The 17,796-nt window shown below is 39.6% G+C and overlaps 1 protein-coding gene across 2 annotated transcripts in view; it reads right to left on the bottom strand.

Annotated features, from left to right (window-relative positions):
- LOC134204666 (autophagy-related protein 2 homolog A) overlaps positions 1-17,796 on the bottom strand; it is a 143,040-nt gene extending 125,244 nt beyond the window's left edge. For both annotated transcript variants that reach the window (XM_062679448.1, XM_062679456.1), the window contains exon 1: positions 17,612-17,796. The gene's annotated coding sequence lies outside the window, so the exon portion shown is untranslated. The remainder of the gene's footprint in view (positions 1-17,611) is intronic.

Genomic DNA, 17,796 nt, shown 5'->3' with positions numbered 1-17,796 from the left:
TTATAAATTTGGTAACGTATTTCGGACCCAAGTGTGGTCTCCATACCTCCCTCCCTTAGCGGTTCGTTTTGAACTAGGTTTAACCCTGTGGCTTTTGAGCGGATTCAACCATTTGGCAAATACCGATAGTTTTCGGTCACCTAGTTTTGTTCATGTGATCACCCTAATTGTCGTGAGTTCTGTTGGCAGCCTTCCAGGAGTGGAAGTGGTGACTCGATTACGTTTAGTTCCGACCCTGTAGAATAACCTTCCACTGAGCAAACCAAGGGTTTTACAAAACATCACCAGAAACTGTGAAACAGCTGTTCTGAAAAAAAGATCTTTGAAAAAGTTCTTTGATGGTTAATATACAAAACATTTTGTGTTTATATTATGTTCAGCATAAACAGTTCGTATTCCAACGTTAAGAATGTCATAAACGAATTCATTATGCATGGTCCAACAAATCAAGCTGTTTCGTCAATTTTTATGATTGAATGTAATCACTCAATGTAACTTTTGTTCTGAAAATTATTAGTGGTAAGTAATAGATTAATTTGAATTTGTTCAAGAGATCACCGCAGCAAATAGGGGAACGGTTCGCCACTTCATCTCATAGCTCCTATTTCCATCCCATCAAAAACAAAGCAATGGTAAGGAATTTGGTTTGTTTATTATTTTTGTGATTTTTTTCAGCAGTGAGCACGCATGTTGACAAAAAGAAGCGACGAATTTGGTGCCGTATTTCTTTGTTTAGCGATGAGATGTATATATGTACAGTGGGATGGAGATCGGAACATTTCCCCTACGACCCAAAAAGTGCGTGGCAACCACTGTCTTGAAATACGGTTCCTACACGGAAGAAATGAACTACCCAATAATGAGTTTAATTCACCCAACCTCGAACATCCGTACGGGAAGCCAAAATTGAGTAAGTAGGGTCGAAGTAGTTTGCCTTTACTCCCATGTTAAAAAAGTACCTAACGGAAAATTTATTTACCCAAATGTAAGTTTAATTCACTCAATTTCACTCAGGTAATAAAACTCAAAATTGGCTTCCCGTATTGAACTGGAGTCGTTGGATTGTTTGGCTCTTTTGTTTTTGACAACAAAAGAAAGAGTGGATGAAAGAGAAGAGAAAAAATAACTCAAAAGTAAGTTTGAAAATACTCAATTTTGGGTACTTTTTTTCTTCCGTGTAAAGGGCACTGCACGGAAACATCTCTTGCTCTTTGGTTGGTGCCGTATAGGGCACTGCACAAGCTGCTTTGTCCCTTTCTCGCTGCAAAGAAATTAGAAAACAACAAGGCCAGTAAACGTCAAAATTTTTGAAGAACGAAAGAGAAAGATATTTTTCCATGCAGTGCCCTATAGAGCTGTGGTGCTTAACCTACAGGAGTTCTCAAGACACCGGTGGTTTGCAACAGATTTTTAAATGATTTTCAATTTACTGAATTTTGCGGGTGTTTGCGGAAAATATTAAACTTCGTGGCTAAACGCCATACTTTAAATTTTACGAATTTTCAATGCCTCTTACTATTCACCACCTAGAGACATTCATGTTTTTATTTTCTTCCATTCACACTAATTAATATTTAGCAAAAGTTCTTTCAAAGTCAGAACTGATGTCGGGTTACTTTTGAGCCTAAATCAGTCAATGTCGAGAAATGTATTGATATTGTAGGTCGAAACTTGATATGTGTACCGCATTTTTCAAGCTTATTCTAGAGGAAATTTCTAGAAGAGTTCTCAAAAAATTTCATGGAGGAATCCATGTAGGATTTTTTTTATATGAAATTCAGGAGGAATCAGTTGAAACAAATCAATGGAATTTACAATGTAGATTATAAAGGAAGTTCAGAAGAAATTTCTAAGCGAATTTCCGAAGGAGTTCCTGAACACATTTTCGAAAGAATTCCCAAAGGATTTCATAGAAAAAAATCCAAATAGAATTTTAGTAGAAATACCAACCTATTGGAGTTTCCGAAGATATTCCTTGATATCTCCAGAAATTCCTTCGGATATTGCCTCAGGAACTTCTTCGAGAAGTCCTTACGTAATTGTTTCAAGAATTCCATCTCAAGCTTTTTAAGGAATTTCTTCGAAAATAGCTTCAGGTAGTTATTCATTCGAAAACTTTACCCGTAATTTATTCGAAAATTCCTTCAAAAATTCTCTGGAAATTCCTGGAGGGACAAAGCACCCTCTGGACCCTCTTGAATCCAGAAATTCTTTAGCAAATTTCTGAAAGAATTCCTGAAAGAATTTCCAAGATTCTCAGATTTCTCCAAGAAATTCCGTCAAGATTTCCTTTAGAAATTCCTCCAGGGATTCCTGCGAAAAATCCTCGGGGAACTACTTTGGAAGTAAATCTAAACATTCCTTTTAAAAAATTTCCAGATGTCTCTTCGAAAATTGAAAGAAAATTTCAAGAGTTACTTCGTAGTTAATCTCAGGAATTCCTTCGAAATTCAGAACTTCCTCCTGAAATTCCTTCGGATTTTTTTTAAATCATTCGTTTAGAAACACCTATGGATTTTTTTTCAGGAATTCTTTTGGAAATTTGGAAGAATTTATTCGGAAGTTGATTGGAAATTACTATAGGAATAATTAATGCTTTGAATAGTTTTAAAAATTCATGCAAATTTCCACCGAAATTCCTATGAAAATTCTTCCAAAAATACATTAACCCGTTTCGGTCTGACCTAGAAATCAAAATTGAAATAACCCGTGTAGGCTCATTTTTCGTTCGATTGCCATGAAATTTTCAAGGAAGAAGCGTCATCATGTCTATTTTTTGGTACCATGGTGCCAATCCGGCCGGATTTATTAAGGGGGGGTCCTGGGTCAGATGCAGTCAAAAACGGGTCATTTTTTTAAAACCATTGATAAATGAACGAAAGTGACCAGAATGCTGATGCAAACGTGGTCAATCATCATTGACCAGCATCAGAAGTTAGTTTTGATACATTTGAATCACCAGGACATGGTTCCGGATGTTCCGGGAACCTGGTTCCTAGGGGTATCCCTGGGGTGGTGGACACTTTTCAAGTGAACACAACCCAGTCTTGCGACATATCAAACTTCATGGTTTTGGAAGAGAATCCTAATAGATGAGTTTTTGGGAGGTTTTGGACCCATTGGCCACATCCGGAAATGTTCCGGGATCCTGGTTCCCTCAAGGAAGTGGACAAATTTCTATTAGCACCGAAACCCATCTTGCGACATATCAAACTCCATGATTTTGAAATACAAGCTCAATAGATGAGTTTTTGAGAGGTTTTGGACACAGTGGCCTGGTTCCCTCAGAGAAGCGGACAAATTTCGATTAGCACCGAAACCCATCTTGCGACATATCAAACTCCATGATTTTGAAAGACAAGCTCAATAGATGAGTTTTTGAGAGGTTTTGGACACATTGGCCACATCCAGAAGTGTTCCCGGGATCCTGGTTCCCTCAAGGAAGTGGACAAATTTCGATTAGCACCGAAACCCATCTTGCGACATATTAAACTCCATGATTTTGAAATACAAGCTCAATAGATGAGTTTTGAGAGGTTTTGGACACAGTGGCCACGTTCGGAAGTGTTCCTGGAGCCTGGTTCCTTCAGAGAAGCGGACAAATTTCGATTAGCACTGAAACCCATCTTGCGACACACATTTGAAAGACAAGCTCAATAGATGAGTTTTTGAGAGGTTTTGGACACATTGGCCACATCCGGAAGTGTTCCCGAGAACTTGGTTCCCTCAAGAAAGTGGACAAATCTCGATTAGCAGCGAAACCCATTTTGCGACATATCAAACTCCATGATTTTAAAATACAAGCTCAGTAGATGAAATTTTGAGAGGTGTTGGACACAGTGGCCACGTTTGGAAGTGTTCCGGGAAGCCTGGTTCCCTAAGGGAAGCGGACAAATTTCGAATAGCACCGAAACCCATCTTGCGACATATCAAACTCCATGATTTTGAAAAACAAGCTCAATAGATGAAATTTTGAGAGGCTTTGAGCACATTGGCCACGTCCGGAAGTGTTCTTGGGCGCCTGATTCCTTCAGAGGACCGGACAAAGTTCGATTAGCACCGAAATCTTGCGGCATGTCAAACTCCATGATTTTAAAAGACAAGCAAAATATATGAATTTTTTAGAGATTTTGGACACATTGGCCTCGTCCGTTAGTGTTCCCGAGAGCCTGGTTCCCTGAAGGAAGCGGACTAATTTTGATTAGCACCGAAACCCATCTTGCGACATATCAAACTCCATGTTTTTGAAATACAAGCTCAATAGATGACCTGTCATAAGACGAGTTTATACCATCCCATTGAATTCCACCATAATTGTATCTTGACAGATACGTATTTCGACCTCAAAGGTAAGGCCGTCTTCAGTGTCTCGTACTTGACTCGACTCGAGTGTCTCGAAGTACGAGACACTGAAGACGGCCTTACCTTTGAGGTCGAAATACGTATCTGTCAAGATACAATTAATGGTGGAATTCTAATGGGATGGTATAAACTCGTCTTATGACAGGTGAAAACATTCCACTAAAAAGCTCAAAATAATTTTCTTATCAATAGATGAGTTTTTGACAGGTTTTGGACACATTGGTCACGTTCGGAAGTGTTCCCGGGAACTTAATTTCCTCAAGAAAGTGGACAAATCTCGATTAGCACCGAAACCCATCTTGCGACATATCAAACTCCATGATTTTGAAAGAAACGCACAACACATGATTTTTTTTAGAGGTTTTGGACACATTGGCCTCGTCCGTAAGTGTTCCCGAGAGCCTGGTTCCCTCAGGGAAGCGGAAAAAAATCGATTAACACCTAAACCCATCTTGCGACATATCAAACTCCATGATTTTGAAAGAAACACACAACACATGATTTTTTGAGAGGTTTTGGACACATTGGCCTCGTCCGTAAGTGTTCCCGGGAACTTAGTTCCCTCAAGAAAGTGGACAAATCTCGATTAGCACCGAAACCCATCTTGCTACATATCAAACTCCATGATTTTGAAATACAAGCTCAATAGATGAGTTTTTGAGAGGTTTTGGACACAGTGGCCACGTTCGGAAGTGTTCCCGGGAGCCTGGTTACCTCAAGGAAGCGGACAACCGAATCTCATCTTGTGTTTCGATTAGCACCGAAACCCATCTTGCGACATATCAAACTCCATGATTTTGAAAGACACGCACAACACATGATTTTTTGAGTCGCCCGTAAGTGTTCCCGAGAGCCTGGTTCCCTCAAGGAAGCGGACAAATTCCGATTAGCACCGAAACCCATCTTGCGACATATCAAACTCCATGATTTTGAAAAGACAACCTCAATAGATGGAGCCTGGTTCCTTCAGAGAAGCGGACAAATTTCGATTAGCACTGAAACCCATCTTGCGACACACATTTGAAAGACAAGCTCAATAAATAAGTTTCTGAGATGTTTTGGGCACATTGGCCACATCCGGAAGTGTTCCTGGGAACCTGGTTCCCTCAGGGAAGTGGACAAATTTCGATTAGCACCGAAACCCATTCTGCGACATATCAAACTCCATGATTTTAAAATACAAGCTCTATAGATGAATTTTTGAGAGGTTTTGGACACAGTGGCCACGTTCGGAAGTGTTCCCGGGAGCCTGGTTCCTTCAGAGAAGCGGACAAATTTCGATTAGCACCGAAACCCATCTTGCGACATATCAAACTCCATGATTTTGAAAAACAAGCTCAATAGATGAAATTTTGAGAGGCTTTGAGCACATTGGCCACGTCCGGAAGTGTTCTTGGGCGCCTGATTCCTTCAGAGGACCGGACAAAGTTCGATTAGCACCGAAATCTTGCGGCATGTCAAACTCCATGATTTTAAAAGACAAGCAAAATATATGATTTTTTGAGAGATTTTGGACACATTGGCCTCGTCCGTTAGTGTTCCCGAGAGCCTGGTTCCCTCAAGGAAGCGGACTAATTTTGATTAGCACCGAAACCCATCTTGCGACATATCAAACTCCATGTTTTTGAAATACAAGCTCAATGGATGACCTGTCATAAGACGAGTTTATACCATCCCATTGAATTCCACCACTTAATTGTATCTTGACAGATACGTATTTCGACCTCAAAGGTAAGGCCGTCTTCAGTGTCTCGTCCTTGACTCGACTCGAGTGTCTCGAAGTACGAGACACTGAAGACGGCCTTACCTTTGAGGTCGAAATACGTATCTGTCAAGATACAATTAAGTGGTGGAATTCAATGGGATGGTATAAACTCGTCTTATGACAGGTGAAAACATTCCACTAAAAAGCTCAAAATAATTTTCTTATCAATAGATGAGTTTTTGACAGGTTTTGGACACATTGGCCACGTTCGGAAGTGTTCCCGGGAACTTAGTTCCCTCAAGAAAGTGGACAAATCTCGATTAGCACCGAAACCCATCTTGCGACATATCAAACTCCATGATTTTGAAAGAAACGCACAACACATGATTTTTTTAGAGGTTTTGGACACATTGGCCTCGTCCGTAAGTGTTCCCGAGAGCCTGGTTCCCTCAGGGAAGCGGAAAAATTTCGATTAACACCTAAACCCATCTTGCGACATATCAAACTCCATGTATTGAAATAAACGCACAACACATGAATTTTTGAGAGGTTTTGGACACATTGGCCTCGTCCGTAAGTGTTTCCGGGAACTTAGTTCCCTCAAGAAAGTGGACAAATCTCGATTAGCACCGAAACCCATCTTGCGACCCATCAAACTCCATGATTTTGAAAGACAAGCTCAATAGATGAGTTTTTGAGAGGTTTTGGACACATTGGCCACATCCGGAAGTGTTCTTGGGAGCCTGGTTACCTCAAGGAAGCGGACAACCGAATCTCATCTTGTGTTTCGATTAGCACCGAAACCCATCTTGCGACATATCAAACTCCATGATTTTGAAAGACACGCACAACACATGATTTTTTGAGTCGTCCGTAAGTGTTCCCGAGAGCCTGGTTCCCTCAAGGAAGCGGACAAATTTCGATTAGCACCGAAACCCATCTTGCGACATATCAAACTCCATGATTTTGAAAGACAACCTCAATAGATGGGTTTTTGAGAGATTTTGGACACATTGGCCACGTCTGGAAGTGTTCCCGGGAGCCTGGTTTCCTCAGGGAAGCGAACAAATTTCGATTAGCGCCGGAACCCATCTTGCGGTATGCCAAACTCCATGACTTTGAAAGACAAGCTCAATAAATGAGTTTCTGAGAGGTTTTGGACACATTGCCCATGTTCGGAAGTGTTTCCGGGAACCTGGTTCCCTCAGAGAAGTGGACAAATTTTGATTAGCACCGAAACCCATCTTGCGACATATCAAACTCCATGATTTTGAAAGACAACTTGAATACATTAATTTTTTTTGAGATTTTGGACACATTGGCCACGACCGGAAGTGTTCTTGGGAACCTGGTTCTCTCAAGGAAGTAAACAAATCTAGATTGGTACCGAAACTCATCTTGTGACGTAACAAATTCCATGATTTTGAAAGTCAAGCAAAATAATGAAGTTTGATATGTCGTAATATAGGTTTTGGAGCCAATCGAAATTTGACCGCTTCGCTGAGAGAACCAGGCTGCCGGTAACACTCCCGGACGTGGCCAGTGTGTTCAAAATCTCTCAATAATTCATGTATTGTGCTTGTCTTTCAAAATCATGGAGTTGGACATGCCCCAAAATGGGTTTCAGTGCCAATCGAAATTTGTCCGGTCCCCTGAGGGAATCAGGATCCCGGGAACACTTCCGGATGTGGCCAATGTGTCCAAAACCTCTCAAAAACTTATCTACTGAGCTTGTCTTTCAAAATCATGGAGTTTGATATGTCGCAAGATGGGTTTCGGTGCTAATCAAAATTTGTCCGCTTCCCTGAGGGAACCAGGCTCCCGGGAACACTTACGGACGAGGCCAATGTGTCCAAAACCTCTCAAAAAATCATGTGTTGTGCGTGTCTTTCAAAATCAAGGAGTTTGATATGTCGCAAGATGGGTTTTGGTGCTAATCGAAATTTGTCCACTTCCCTGAGGGAACCAGGCTCCCAGGAACACTTCCGAATGTGGCCACTGTGACCAAAACCTCTCAAAAACTCATCTATTGAGCTTGTATTTCAAAATCATGGAGTTTGATATGTCGCAAGAAGGGTTTCGGTGCAAATCGAGATTTGTCCACTTTCTTGAGGGAACCAGGATCCCGGGAACACTTCCGGATGTGGCCAATGTGTCCAAAACCTCCCAAAAACTCATCTATTAGGATTTTCATCCACCACCCCAGGGATACCCCAGGGAACCAGGTTCCCGGAACATCCGGAACCCTGTCCTGGTGATTCAAATGTATCAAAACTAACTTCTGATGCTGGTCAATGATGATTGACCACGTTTGCATCAGCATTCTGGTCACTTTCGTTCATTTATCAATGGTTTTAAGAAAAATTAGCCGTTTTTGACTGCACTTGACCCAGGAACCACCTAAATAAATCTGGCCGGATATACACCAAGGTCAAATGAAAAAATAGACATGATGACGCTTCTTATAAATTTTATGGCAATCGGGCATAAAATGAGCCCACACGGGTTATTTTAATTTTAAATTCTAGGTCAGACCGAAACGGGTTAAGGAAATTATTCAGAATTTTTTTCGGGAATTTTTAAAAAATTCTCCTGGAATTCCTTAAAAATATTTACCAGCAAATCTACCAGAACTTCCTCCAGGAAATCTATTAAGAACATATTTAGGACATTCCCAGCAAATTATTTAGCAACTCTTACAGAAATTTGAGTATTTCTCCAGACTTTTCTTTAGGAATTCCTCCGGAGATTTCTTCAAAATTAGCATAAGTATTAGCATTAGCATTGAGCAATTCGCACAAATTCGTACGTGGTACAAGCCAAGACTATTGTATGAAAGTAGTATGGCTTACATCCGTTACCACAGATATTGATTTGGGACTAATCACTATCTATCACTATCTCTTAGATGGAAGCAATGCACTCTCCAATAGTCAAGATCCGTCCTTGTCACGTCCTTGCGAATGCTGAGGAAGGGGAAGGATGGTTAGTTGGGCTCCTACTTAAGAAAGATGTAGAGAACTCTACGGCCTCTCATAGGTGCCAAGGGAGGTTTTTTTGGAATTGTTAGTGTGGAAGGTTTGGACAGTAGGAATTGTTTTGGTAGAACGTGAAATACAAAGTAGGAAAGGGACGAGTCTGGATTTGAACCCGCGACCTCCTGCTTGTAAGGCAGAAGCGGTAGCCACTAGACCACCAAGCTCGCCCTCCTCCGGAGATTTCTTCAAAATTTACATAAAAAATTTAAAATTTCTTCAAAAATTTCTTAGGAAAATCTTAAAAGCACACCGTAAATTCCTTTGGGAATCTTCTTAGCAGAGCATGAAAATGAGGCGTTCGGTACTCTCAATCGCAGCCAAATGTGATAGATTCATATAATTCACTAGCGATTCTAAATGGGCAACTGTTCGGGATTTACGTCTGTGGGGTCGTACACTAATTACGTAAGCACTTATGGGGGGAGGGAGGTCTGCCATTTTCTTACGTATAAATCAAGCTCTATCTGGAATAAGGGCGAATGTCGCAAGAGAGGATTCTCTTCGTCGACTTCCCCTCTTTTAAATAAAAGTGACAAGCTGCGGATTTATTTCCCGCTTTTACACACTGAAAAAAGGAGACAAATTCATCACTCGGCCAGCAGTTTTCTCATCCGCCAGATACTGATAATGTGCAGAGCTGCAACATCCATCAGTCACACACTAGTGATACGCTGTTCAGAGTAGTGCCAGTAGTTCTTTACGGTAAAAATAAAGCGATTGAAACGTATGCCTTTCTGGATGATGGATTGACAGTTAGAATTGACAGTTAGTTAGCAGTATCGGGAACAACACGACCGATATGCCCAAAATGGACGGGAAATACTCGGCGATATGAAGGTTACTCTCGTTGTGTTGATTTGAGAATATCTGGAGTGAGTGACCTGCGTAACCTGCGTAAGTTACCACTTTCTAAAGTCCGTACTGTGCGTGAGCTAAACTTACCGCGAGAGACGCTGCTGAGGGAGCAAATGAAAGAGCATTATCCATATTTGAAAGGTCTACCGATCGAAAGCTACAAGATGGCTAAACCAAAGATTTTAATCGGTCAAACCAAACCAAAGATTTTAAAAGGCCGAGAGAGAGCACCAAACCAACCGGTGGCCGCAAAAACTAGACTCGGATGGCTTGTATATGGATGCTGCAGTGGAAGTAAGCAATCGTGTAGTTATTTAGTGAACTGCCATATAATTCATACCGAACATTGCGACTGCCAGAAGGAAGAAAACCTACATACGTTAGTGAAAGAATACTTTTCACTTGATAGTATGGGAATTACAAAGGCAGATAAACCACTAATGTCGAAAGGAAACGCACGTACCCTTGACATGCTGCAATCAGTGCTGCAAAGTGTCACCGTACAAGTCACGCAAAGCGTGACAATTACAAAATCCAGGTCATGTGTCAAGTACTCAATTGTGATGCTCAATGTGGATCTCACATGCTTGGTGTAACGATCACCATGAAAGTGACATTTTAGCAACTAGCGCTTGGTCACTCACCATGTCTTCACTTCTTCTGCCTGTGATCACCAGCATGAATGATAGGAAAACTTTCCTGATGTTGTGGTTGTCATATCCATGTCATCTTGACTATCGTGATGATCACTTGACCTATTGCGGTGTTTGGTTCGAAATCAACGCTCGACAGCAATGGAATAATCCACTTAGCGAAATTAATGGATTTTTGCTGTGATAAAAATGCATGAAGCCAAAATAGAATTTTTGGGAACATTTAAGTGTTCTTATTGTTTATATTGACTTTTTGTGCAATATTTTAAGAGGTGCTATTAAAAGAAAAGTACATACATAGTTTTTCCAAATTTGATCCAGACTATCTTTTGAAAAAGGCCAAACTTTATTCATTGATTTTTTCAAATGGATATCAACAAAAAACGACGCATCCTACGAAAAAGTGTTGTATGGGTAACTATCGCAAAATCAGTCAAAGTTTCTAATAAAGATATTGGAAACAATTTAAATTGAGCCCTACACTGAAAAAAAATCAGTTTCAACAGTTTCAAAAATTAAAACTCGATTTGCGAAAAAACGCTTTTTTTTTATTTGGATGAAATTGTGTCTCAAGATAGGTGATTATGTTCCCTACCAACCGTACATACATCGCAAGCTTGACACTTTTAAGAGAAAAAAGTTTTTCTAACAAAAAATTTTTCTTGTCGGAATTGATTTTTTTTCTCAGTGTCAAGGAGTGCCAGTGGATTTAACATATACATACATATATTTAAATATTCCTGTACAGTCAAGCAGAGTACAATATTTAGGTCGTAACTAATCGCAACGGATAAAAATACACTGAAAATAATTTCGTCAAGAAAAAGTTTTTGTTAGAAAAACTTTTTTCCTTCAAAGTGCCCAGCTTGCGATGTATGGACGGTTGGTAGGAACATAATCACCTATCTTGAGACACAATTTCATACAAATCAAAAAGCCTTTTTCGCAAATCGAGTTTTAATTTTTTAAACTGTTGAAACTGATTTTTTTACAGTGTAGGGCTCAATTTGAATTGTTTCCGATATCTTTATTAGAAACTTTGACTGATTTTGCGATAGTCACCCATTTAACATTTTTTTGTAGGATGCGTCGTTTTTTGATTGTATCCATTTGAAAAAATCAATAAAATAATTTGGCCTTTTTCAAAAGATAGTCTGGATCAAATTGGTAAAACTTAGTTAGAGCCATTCACAAATACGGCCCATACAAATTTCAGAACCCTCCCATACAAAATACGTTACGAGAGGGTGGGTGGGGTCTTTCAGCCCCCGGGTCCATTTTAGCGTTATGTAATTTGTGAATGAACCCTTAATTTTACTATTGATTTATCCAATTTATCAATTAAAAACGACGTCAGACCAATCAAACGACAACAAAATCAATCAATAACGGTGCTCACCTGCACTTTTGACAGCTGACCGACCTGATGCTCTTTATGGCTCTCAGCTTGTGGTTGTCAATCTGGGTGTCACGCTTACCGAAGGTACTCACGTGTCAGCTTCTACATGTCACGATGCGCTTGCAGTGATTGTCAGTAAAGAACATCGTTTAAAAGCGTGGTGGTTTTTGTTTCCATATCTGATCATCTGGTGATGGTCACGACATTTTGCAAGACTGGCTGCAATCTGGGACGGGACTTGCAAAGAGGAAAAAATGTAACTTCATCTGCAACCAGCAAGCGCTGTCACGAATTGTCAGATGCAACCAGCACCTTTTTGTGTAAAAGTATTGGTATCCCTCAAAAAGTATTCCGAATGATTTTGTTTTACGAGTACTTTTTCACTTTGAAAAGTATTCTAGAAAAGCCGGACAGCTTAATATTGAACTGTTATGAATACGTGTTTTATTTCCGATAGGAAAATCTTTATAAAAATAAGTTTACAATTCCGTAAATCACAAACACTTTTATTGTGCTCAGAAGATTCTACCCGGGATTTAGGTGAAACACTCAAGGAAACAGTTGAGAATCGATGATCAACTGTGATGAAAAGAAGAATAAGTGTCAAAACAAGGAAAAAGAAGCCGTCTTTGCAGGTCTCGTCTCAGGCTGCAATAACTGACTACTCTGGAAATATGAAAACGTGAGGCTTCCCGAGAGTCGTTGGATGGCGTTGAATCGGTTTGAGTGGTTGGAACGACGAATGCTCAAAGATAAATCTCACGCAGAGGCACTTCGTGCAAAGGTCGTGGAATACGAAATCAAAGGCTACATTCGCTAACTATCAGTAGCAGAACTCGAAGATCCACTTAATCGTGTCTGGTATGTACCTATCTTTCCGGTTTATAACCCTTATAAACCGGGAAAACTCCGCATGATCTGGGATGCAGCGGCAGCGTTCCCAGTTCCCATTAACCTTTTGTCTGTGCTCTGGGGTTAATATGTCATAATTTTTGGTAGTTTGGTAAAACTCGGCCGAGATCTTTCCGCTAGGTGCAAATTTGCTTGAAAAATCTGGAAAATAAACGCCACAGTCTAGTTTTATTGAAAGATTTACGTTGTCTAAGCTCTAGGGTCATATTGACCCCAAATTGAAATTGTTACAACTTTTTGGTTGTTTGGTCAGCAAATTGTTTCGCAATAAAGACGATTTATTCACTTGCTAAATTTCCTATGTTGCCAACGTACTCATATATTTTTAGCAACGTTGCAAAACGGTTTTCCAAAAAATTTACTGTTTTCATAGTAATTCTCATACAAACTTCAAACCGCGCGTGCGTGCTTAGTCAAATTACAACCATTGGGATGTTGGATATATGGGGTCGGGAGGTAGCGAGGTTCGTTTTGGTAAACGTTTTGCCGCGTGTAATGTGTAGTTTTTCCGCAAATCATGCTCGATCGCACACCAATCCATTTATGTTTCGAACAAAATTGGCGTAACTCACTATATATGAAAATGGTTGGGTATGACAATTTAAAATTTTCATTTACAAACCCCAAATTTATTATTCCGCAGTGGTGATGATGTCTTTCTCCGACTGTTATTCGACTTAGAGTGATTAATGCATCCATAAATGCTGTCCAATGAGAGCTTGATGTAGCTCGAAGTTTCTCCCTGCCCTGCTCATGCCCATTTGTTGACAAAAAAGAACGAGCAGAACGGGAACAACTTCGAGCTACTTCGAACAGCTCATTGGACAACACTATAGTTAATTGCCTATTAAATAGCGATTAAATGCTTTTGAAGTGTTATTTTAACGGGATGCTGCCTAAATAGTATAATAACCTTGTTTAAAGTTAATAATCAATTTTAATAATCACCTCTTGCTTACATGAACATGTCCAGCATCTGTAGCACTTTTTCATAAACACTACTTTTTTGCTCCGCCGCGGTCATTGCTCTGGTTCTATTGTTGTACTTTTTGTGCGAATCACCGCACAAAACTAGAGCGCAAGAACCAACCGCAGACGGCGGTCATAACGAAACTCTGAAATTTTACTGGGTTGGTAAGGATTTGGAATTTTTAATGTTTTTACGTTGATAATCAATACTTCTAATAGGCTTAAAAAATGCTGGAGAGTTTCTGATTCGATTGATAATAAAATCCATTGAAAGATAAAGGACCTATTAGCGTTTGAAATCTATCCTAATTTCATGACGGTCTCGAATTTGGTAATTTTCATTTGTCACCCTGTATCCGAGTCTTTCCCTTAGACGTAGTTTACGTTAAAATCACTAGAAATTAAAGAAAATTCAGGTGGTATTTCAAATGCTGTGAAAGGTTAGGTTAACCGAGAAATTAATAAATACCAACCGTGTAAAAAACATATTGTTTGTAGTCTGATAACATCATTTTGAATGCGGAATGTTGTTTATCGTGAAGTGCAATGAAACAGCTGCATTAGTGGCATTTTAGAGGCCGGTAGTGTTTAATGGGTAAATGTTCATACGTCGAACGTTTTCCAATATGAAACCATATCTTTTTCTTATTGGCATTACATCCTTAATGGCATTACATCCCCCGAGGTTTCTAAGCCAGGTTACCATTTTTGCATTCGTATATCATGAGGCTAACACGACGATACTTTTATACCCAGGGAAGTCGAGACAATTTCCAGACAGAAAATTGCCTAGACCGGCACCGGGAATCGCACCCAGCCACCCTTAGTATGGTCTTGCTTTATAGCCGCACATCTTACCGCTAACGAGATTAGTAGGTATAAAATATAAATAGCACTGAGAAATACTGTTGAATTGAAAAAGCTTCGGGTAGTATTAAAAATTTCTTCAGCAAACAGAAAATGCAACAGCATAAGAGCACAATGCGGTCTGATTTGTCTCGTGTATTGTCGTTCAATAGAAATTATTAACAGTGAATCCTGGAATCCTTGACCACCGTGCTTTAGTAAATTTGAAATGACTTTATTAGTTGCCTGATTTTGATTATCAATTAATACACCATCTGTTCTCTTTCGTCTTCGATGGCTCTACATTCAAACTGGAACTGGAATATCAACTTAGAATTTTATTAGCATGCCACCCAAAAACATCCTAGACCGGACCGAGAATCAAACTCGTCATCTCCGGATTGACAATCCTACGCCTTTGCACGCAATTCTATCTCGGAGACACCTTGAGTTAGTGTTCTTATAAAATTGAATACTTCTCAATGCTGGTTTCAAAAATACGAGAAAGGCAAAAATATAATTGAATAAAATGGGCGATTAAAAATTCGATTGAAGGAAATTTTCTGGTTTTAATTTTTTGACGTAGGACTACGTCTGTGTTTTCTATATTGGGGTACACTTTACGATTACGAAAATCGGAAACCGTCACGAAAATATGATAGACTTTGAACGTTAATATCTCAGCTGTTTCTCGATCGATTTTTTATTTTTATGGACCATTCGAACAAAGAAAAGTCAACGCTTCTTAGTATTGTTCTGAAAATACTGACTTTCAACTATTTATTATCGATAATTGATCAAAAGTTTGGAAATAAGTAAACTAACCAATCACGTGCATGCATCACTAGCACAGACATCAAAAATCAATCACTTGCGGGTTTGGATCTAATCCTCAGTTTGAACAAGATTTTACGCATAGCAGACGCATCAAAGCGATCGTAGCGGAGCGGACACAGCATCACGGAGGCGCTGATAACATTTTCAAAGAAAATCTGTCGCATTGGTGGTGGTGCTCGATATGTTTGCTGCAGATTATTCAACCTCAACGAACCAGAATTTCATATGAAGAAAAGGTTGACCATAAAAATAGCACTGTGGCGATCCCGCACCAAATTATCAAACTTTTTGACAAATTGTGGTGTCAGTTAGTTGGAAAGGAACATTGGGAAAAGAAAATTGGTTCTTCTCAGGACCAACATTTTATAAAAAGAAATAGTTTATTGCGAAAATGGACTGTTTCGGTGGCATCGGGTTTGACGTGGTAGCTTGGTTGCTGTTAGTGATCCCATCCATTAAAATTTTCTACATCATCTCCCTCCGACGCGCTATCAAATTCGCTATTTACGATTGAGTTTTGAACTTTGAAGAAAGTTTATTTCGGATAGTCGGATCAACTTTCTTTTGTATAAAATCAATAAAGACGCCACCTTTGTGAAAACTATCTACCTACAGCAACTACCAATTAGTGAATGTCGCTTGGACAGACAGATGCCAAGAGATAATGTTTGGTAATATGAAGAAACTTCGTCTTGAGTCAAATTTCTGTTGTTATTCTTCGCAACAATATGCATCTTAGATAAACAACATCTTATAACCAAATTGAGAATCTTGCGAGAAAATTTCATGGGACTCTTAGAGTTTGTCATTTTTTCCAATGGTCAATTCATCCTCCTGGACAAATAGTTTTAGTCCTGAAAAGGACTGTTTGCAATCAGTTCTTGAACTTCCTCTCACTTTTCACCGGCGCCATAGTGAACGAAACACGTATGCCTCCACCGCGGGCGGAAACCGAACGTTGCAAATAAATATATTTGCGTTTGGTTTGGCGCCGCTTCCAATTCGGCTTATTTTTCCTTCTTTTTGGACATGTTTGATGATGGTGACTTCTGAGATTCCGATGTCCTCCACTGAATGCCAGACGAACGGCTTCAGCGGCGATGCGGCCGATGAGTCGTGTTAATCCCTTTTCCATCTTTGGAGACTTAAAGTCCATCCTGCTGGAAGCTGCTCGGCTTTTCACATTTATCGACGACTGATCGATCAAAAATGCTATGAAATTTTTCTTATTTTCGTTTACAGAGCATTCATCGAAGGCAGAAAACTTCTTATTACCCTATTTTAATGGCATTCGTACGATAATCTTATAAATGGAAATTAATAGAGAATAATTTTACCTTGTTTCTTTATTTATTTACAGAAGCTCATCTATCAAATGTTTACAGGATCTATCAAATGAAGCAGGAGAAATGGACTTCAGCATCCACTAGAAATAACCGGAATTCACAGATTCCCATCGAAACCATAAACAAACGGCTCTTATCAGGGCCACCAATAATTGATGAGGAAGAAAGAGCTTATACGAGAGTGAAATATCAAATAACACAAACTATGATGACAAATACCATCCATTTCGTATAGCTACGTAGTCCTACGTCACTTTTGCGTACAACCCGATTGGGCTGCACCTTTGAGTTTTTGATTTTCCTTGGCATAAAATTCAAACCGAGGAACTGGGAAAAAAGATTAACAATGAGAATCGAACTCAAGTCCGCAGAGTGACAGCCGTTTCTGTTACCATTCTACCATCTTCATTTCTTTGTAATTTATTAGTGTAACAAATATAAAACAGTAACTTATAATATTATTATATGAAATATTATAATATACGAAATCATCAAAACAGAAAGCTTTCCAGACACAAACAACTCGCACCCTCAGTCGTCCGTCGTCGAAAATGTTTTTTTTTTTGGGATTTTGCGTAACACTAGCGCCCCGCAATGGACCAAGTTGTTCTCCCCCAACAGCTTGCATCGGGGGCTTTTTCTTCGCCGTAAAAAAATACCAGCACAATGCACATCACATTTTTACCTACCGATCACTGTGCCAGATAATCGATTCCACTTTTACGTAAGGCGAACAACATTCAACCATGCATTCCACCTAAATTCACTAGCGATTCCTGCGGTTTAGGAACTTTTTTCACACGATTTTCACGACGATCCGTTCTGAAACGCGACATTAAAAATTTTCCTGCTTTGTTCGATTTGCGCAGGTGTG

The sequence above is a fragment of the Armigeres subalbatus genome, chromosome 1 (genome assembly GCF_024139115.2).
Source record: "Armigeres subalbatus isolate Guangzhou_Male chromosome 1, GZ_Asu_2, whole genome shotgun sequence".
Taxonomy (NCBI): Eukaryota; Metazoa; Arthropoda; class Insecta; order Diptera; family Culicidae; genus Armigeres; species Armigeres subalbatus.
This window is presented reverse-complemented; position numbering and strand designations above follow the sequence as displayed.